The sequence below is a fragment of the Lynx rufus genome, unplaced genomic scaffold (assembly GCF_022079265.1).
Source record: "Lynx rufus isolate CCGP_SWC_20201006 ecotype Redwood Valley unplaced genomic scaffold, mLynRuf1.p SCAF_7, whole genome shotgun sequence".
NCBI lineage: Eukaryota > Metazoa > Chordata > Mammalia > Carnivora > Felidae > Lynx > Lynx rufus.
The window spans coordinates 46,039,348-46,045,855 of NW_025814889.1; the positions used below are offsets into that span (position 1 = coordinate 46,039,348).

At 45.7% G+C, this 6,508-nt stretch overlaps 1 pseudogene; it reads left to right on the forward strand.

The window, feature by feature from the left end:
- The first annotated feature begins 461 nt into the window (after window positions 1-461).
- Window positions 462-4,196, forward strand: LOC124501859 (60S ribosomal protein L15-like; annotated as a pseudogene).
- The last annotated feature ends 2,312 nt before the right edge of the window (window positions 4,197-6,508 follow it).

The following is a 6,508-nucleotide window of genomic DNA, read 5'->3' on the forward strand; positions in this document are numbered from 1 at the left end:
ACTAGCTCTTGGTGCTGGATCCCCTTATATTCCTGCCATTGGATGTCCTGGTTGCAGCTACTCCCTGACCAACCCCCTTGAGTGTCCAGAAACTGGTGGGCAGTGGACAGGCTGCATGGAAAGAGACAGAACAGGGATTTGGAGGAAGAATCCCAGCAGTTCTGGCTTCACCGTCACTAGGCCTGTCACCTTCTATAAGTCCCTCAACCACTAAATCAGTCTCTTTGCTTATAAATGGGGATATCGTTGAGTAGAAAGTACCTGTGAATCATCACCCAAAAGTGCCTTGAAAATCATACTAAATGAAAGTTAGCTTTTATTATCCTTGTCCGTTTCTGCTAATCAGACCCAGGATAGGTTGTGTGTTCATCAATCCATGAAGCTCTGTGAAATAGTACTTTTGAATCTCCCCAGCTGCTCCTGTGTTGCCTGCGGGAGTGTCTCACATGGTTCTGGCCTCGATGGGAAGTGGTATTGCAGAAGGTGAAGGGCCACAAAGAAAAGTAAATGCCAGGCATCCTTCCATGCCACCTCCTTCTTTCCATCTCTTTTTGGGTACAGATTTATATAACGCAAGTTGGAAGTTTGGGTAGTTCCAATTAATGAAGAGCAGGGTGGGAAGAGGAGGGATTTTTTTAAACTTTTGCTAGAACTGCTGAAGTAGTTAGCTTCACTAGAGCTCCTCGACCCCGCTGGTGCTGCCATCCTGCCTGTGACTCCGCCTGGACTCTGCATCTGAATGACAGTGGCCTGCCCACTGAGCTCCGCGGGGTCGGGAATGCTGCTTCGTCTCACAGAATAACAAAGCAGCTGCTGTCCCACCAGCTGAATGGGCCTGGACATCTGGCTGGTGTCCTTCCAAAGGGCTCCATCCTGAGCAGTCCTCAAGCAAAATACTCCAACCTTCCATTGTGGACTCGGGCCAGGACTGCAAGTGTGACGATCAGCGGCCAGCTGCTGAGCTCCTGATGAGACAGGTCATGAAGGTCAGTCCTTTCAACAACCAGATCAGATGTGACAGATGAGTCGTCAGATTTATTTGCCTGGCTCTAAACTCTTGTACCTATCAGAAAGAAATAGAGCCAAACTTTGAACGTCAGTTTGGGGTGTTGTATAAACATGATCTTCAGTGTGACTTATTCCTTCCTTCTTAGCTATCTCAAGTTGCTTAAAGAATGTAGACAATTTGCCCACAGGTCTCCAGGGATGAGCACCCAATAACATTTCACTGAATCTAGAGTCTTGTCCTCCAACTCAAGAAAAGTTGTAGGTTGGCTCATCTGCCTATGCAATGTCTCTACAGTATCATGGTGGGGAGACTGTGACATTCATGTTCTTCACCTTCCCACCCTGGTGCCTGTGGGATGGTAGGGAGAGGAGGCAGTGCCTTGAGAACAAGGAAGAGAGCCCCTACAGTTCAGAGAATCAGCCCTCCACCCTTGGACTAGACTTCCTGGTAAAACCTGCTCCCAAGGGCAAATTGAAACCACTCATGACATCATCGACAGGGAGCCTTCCCAGCTTGGTCTATTTAAAGTTGGAGTTGAGGCAATGAGGCAGCCTCATGCCCTGATATGCTTTCAATTACTTGAAGAAAAAAAAAAAAAGCAAACAAACCTCCTTATATTGAAATGAAACCAGCTTCTCTAGAACTTTCTTCCACTGGTCCAGAAGATATACCAGATTTGTATCATAGCTTCAGAAAATATGAGTGGCCAAAAGAATCCCTTCCGGATCCTCCTACCTAATCTACCTGAGATGTTTTAGCTTGTATTCTGCCTTATTGTAAAAAGTCACGTGGGGCGCCTGGGTGGCGCAGTCGGTTAAGCGTCCGACTTCAGCCAGGTCACGATCTCGCGGTCCGTGAGTTCGAGCCCCGCGTCGGGCTCTGGGCTGATGGCTCAGAGCCTGGAGCCTGTTTCCGATTCTGTGTCTCCCTCTCTCTCTGCCCCTCCCCCGTTCATGCTCTGTCTCTCTCTGTCCCAAAAATAAACATTCAAAAAAAAAAATTTTTTTTAAAAAAAAAAGTCACGTCCTCCAACTCACATCTTGATCAATAAAAGGCTTTCTCTAGAGGACCCCTTTTCCTGTACCCGCTCATCTGTCCTCTTGAAGATCACATAACCCTCCAACCACTGCAGTATCCAGCGTGTGCACACACTACAGAGAATTCGGGGCAAAGGCAACATAAGTGACTGTGAGCAACAAGAAAAAGGCAGCTGTGGCCGCATCTCAATGCTTATTAGGGACAAAATAAAACGCGCAATGATGAGTTTTACCTTTTCCAATGATGGGATCACGTGGCTCGTTCCAGGCATTGACCCATAGCTTTCACTTCTCTCCAAAATGATTTGAGCAAACCTGTCAACATCGCTCTAAATAAAATGCACAGGTATACCCTACTGGTGTGAACTGTCATCAGAAAATCACCCCATCTTCTCACGATCACCCCCATCTACCAAAACACTCCCCTAAGGCAGAAGGGAGATAGATGGTGGAGGACAGAACCTTAACTAACTGATAACCTTCTCACTCAACATATTTGCATTGAATGGGCTTTTTATTTTCACAGCATCCAGGGGCTGGAAATAAGAGAGGTTAAGAAATCATACCCACACCCCAGTATTCTGGTAGATCTATATTTAAAATCAACCGAGGGGGAGAGGATTCCTTTATTGTTGTTGGTGATGACGATGATGATATTTTTGTATTTGCTTGTTTCACATCAGTAACTATTTCAATGTAAAAAAAGAAGCGTAGACTATGATAAAATAAGAAGTTGTGTATCCACCATCTAGCTTTAACATTATTTTTTTTAAGTTTTAATTTATTTATATATTTTGAGAGAGAGAGAGAGAGAGACAGCACAAGCAGGGGAGGGGCAGAGAGAGAGAGGGAAGAATGAGCATCTCCAGCAGGCTCCACACTGTCAGCACAGAGCCCAACACAGGGCTCGAACTCACAAACCGCGAGATCATGACCTGAGCCAAAGTCAGATGCTTAAGTGACTGAGCCACCTGGGCTCCCCTGGCTTTAACATTATTAACAATTTACTATGTTTTGTTCCGTTTCCCTTTGTTAAAACAAACAAACGGCATTTAGATACATGTCATGTGTGTTCCTCCCTGATCTTCCACTCCTTACGCAACCATTGGCCTGAGGCTAACGGTATCAGTCCCGTGCAGAGTGAAAAATATTCAATACAGCTTTCTGTGTGGCGGCTGCCACCATGTAAGCAAGACGGGTGCTTACAAGCACATTCAGGAGCTACGGAGGAAGAAGCAGTCCCAAGTAATGCGTTTTCTTTTCCAGGTGCTGCGGGCTGTACCACCAGCTCTCTGTTCTACCAGCTCCATAAAGCACGCAGACTGGGACACAAGGTGAGGCAAGGTTATGTTATATATCAGACCCCTGTGCTCTGGGGTGTGACCTACAGCAATCCTATCCATCACGGTGTTAACCAGCTAGTTCGTTCAAAGCCTCCAGTTTGTTGCTGAGGAGGCACCACGGGGGACTCTGAGAGCCCTGAACTCTTATTGGGTTGACGAAGATTCTACATACAAACTCCTTGAGGTTCTCCTCCTTGACCCATTCCATTCAGCTATCAGAAGGAATCCTGGGGCACCTGGCTGGCTCAGTCAGTAGAGCACGCGACTTGATCTCTGGGCTGCAAATTTGAACCCCATGATGGGTGTAGTAATTACTTAAAAATAAAATGTTAAAGAAAAAAAAAGAAGATGAAGACGAAAGAGGAGGAGAAGAAGGAGAAGATGAGGGAGAAGAAGAAGGAGAGGGAGAAGAAGGAGGAGGAGGAGAAGGGGGAAAGGGAAGGAGAAGGGGAAGGAGGGGAAGGAGAAGGGGAAGGAGAAGAAGGAGAAGAGGAAGAGGAAGGAGAAGGAGAAGAAGAGGAAGAAGAGGGAGAAGAAGGAGGAGGAGGAGGAGGAGAAGGGGAAGGGGAAAAGGGAAGGAGAAGGGGAAGGAGAAGAAGAAGAAGAGGAAGGAGGAAAAGGAGAAGAAATCCTGACACCCAGTGGATCACAAAACCAGTCCACAAGCCAGGGAGATTCGAGGGCTCACATCTGCAGGCCACAAGAGCTGCGGCCTTAGAAAGGGTCTCAAGTGCCACCATACTCTCAGTGGTTCTCCGTGCAGCTTGGAGAAAGCACAGTACTCTCCAGCTCCACCATTACTACTAATATAAGGAAGGTTTATAAAATTCTTACCTAATAAACAATTTAGAACAGTCAAAACAAATTGACTATTGAGGTGCCTGAGTATCTCAGACAGTTAAGCATCTGACTCTGGATTTTGGCTCAGGTCATGATCTCACAGACATAAGATGAGCCCCACGTCGGTCTCTGTGCTCAGAGTGGAGCCTGCTTGGGATTCTCTCTCCTTCTTTCTCTGCCCCTCCCCCATTCATGCTTTCTCTCTCTCTCCCTCTCTCCCTCACCCTCTCTTTCTCCCTCTCTCTCTCTCTCTCTCTCTCCCTCCCTCCCTCTCTCCCTCTCTCTCTTTCAAAATAAATAAGTATACATTTTAAAAATGGACTACATATATTCTCATAAAGAAGTAATGGGGATTTCTTGATATTTCACCTTTTAAATAAAATCATGTCATATTGTGTGTTCTATTACGCACTTCTCTTTTACTGAACCTTATCCTTTTGCGATACATCCGTGATGATACACGCAACTCTGAATCCTACCTCCCAGCCACTATTATATCTCCTATCTTCAAAAAAAATCTTCCATTCACTTTGCCAGCCACTTACTGCCCTCTCTTTTGCTCTCTTCTCTCTTTGCTCTCTTTGCAATTAAAATTCCTGAAAGTGCTGTCTATTTTCATTGTCTCTAAGTTGTGTCAAACTCTCTCAACCACTCCAGTCAGAGCCCCTGGACTCTGCTAGCAAGAGGCTAAATGTCCTTCCTCTCTAGAGATGCTGCATTACTTCAGGAATGGCCAAGGAGAGGCCTCACGTCTCAGTTCCTGGTGGCGGTTTCTGTGGTTCCCCCATGGCTTTAGGGTGCCTTTCTCTTCTCTGTCCTGAACCTTAGGATCTGGAGCCAAGCAGACTGACCCAGCTCAAGAGGTGATGGCAATTCTGTTGTTTCTACCGCCATGTGATAGTCTTAAGAACGCTGCACAGGTAAGATGCCCAATCTAGAAGTCTTTTCTGACAACTTCTAAAGAGATGCATAAGCATCATGTTGAGTCCTTCCTTCCCTGGTGAGCACTGTCAAGGCAAGAGAGGAACAAAGAGCCTTCCTTCAGGATCTCGACCCTCGGACTGCCCGTGGATTCCACTCAGCTCACCAGAGTTCTAGCTGTTAGGAGGACCGAGGAGTCACAGTGTGGGCCAAGAATAGCTTTCCAGCCCACCTCTTCCTCTCCTGAAAACATATTAGAGTTTGCAGTAAGGGTCTCTGCATGAATGCTTAGATCCCCCTGAGGGAGAGGACTTGGAGCTCATGAAGGAATAAGGGTACACTGTTCTCAGAGCATCTCACCTGTGAAAGGGTATCTTTATCGGCCACGCATATGCAACCACAACCTTCTCTCCTCGCCCTGCTTGTGGAGAAAGAGGGACTCCTCCACTAAGCAACCTGACTCTATTGATAAATCACTTAGAGGCACAAGTCAGACTCCTGGCAGGGACAAGTATCTCATTCATATTCTTTTCCTGCTTTCTTTTTTTTTTTTTCTTTTTTCTCTATCCTGTTCAAATTACTTTGCATCTCAGTTTATGCTGAGATATGGGTGGATAGGCATGAGTTCCTAAAGTCCCCACATCCTGCTCGGGAAATGTGAAAAAAACAAAGCGGCCGCTATGAATATCCTCTCTCCAAACCCCAGCACTGAGACACAAACCACCTGTGCAGGAAGACCCACCAGGAGATGCTGCTTACCATGTTAACATATTTCACAGACGAATACAACTGCATTCTAAAAAGATTTTCACAATAAACCGTCTACATGTAGGACTGGTCGCAGAGAGAGGAACAATAAAAGGTATGGGCAAAGAAGCAAATCTTACCAGAGATTTTGGAAAGCAAGGTCATCTGGGACAAATAAAACATTTTTTATAATGAGTACTGAGTGTATAATGAAATAGAGAAATGACTCGAGACGAGTAAACTTACTTTCTTCGCCTTTCTTTACATCTCTTGTCTCGAGTTGTTTGTTTCCTTGGATAATACAGCCAGGGTTTCAGTCTCCTCACCGTCTGTGACTTGGGGCAATTTATTTTACCTCTATATCGCAGTCTCATTATCTGTAAAATAGAAGATGATAATAGCACTCACCTCTTTGGGTGACTATAAGTATGAAATGTGAATGGACTACCTAGCTCACTGTCTGGCACATAGGATGTATTCAATGCGGTTAGCTGAGAGGATTATTTACACTCCTTTTACAAATTTCTCAATATTCATTTCCTCCCATTTAATGGCCCTGGGCCCCTCAATCCATTCCATCTGCCCTCAGCCTTCCCCCTCTTCACTACCTT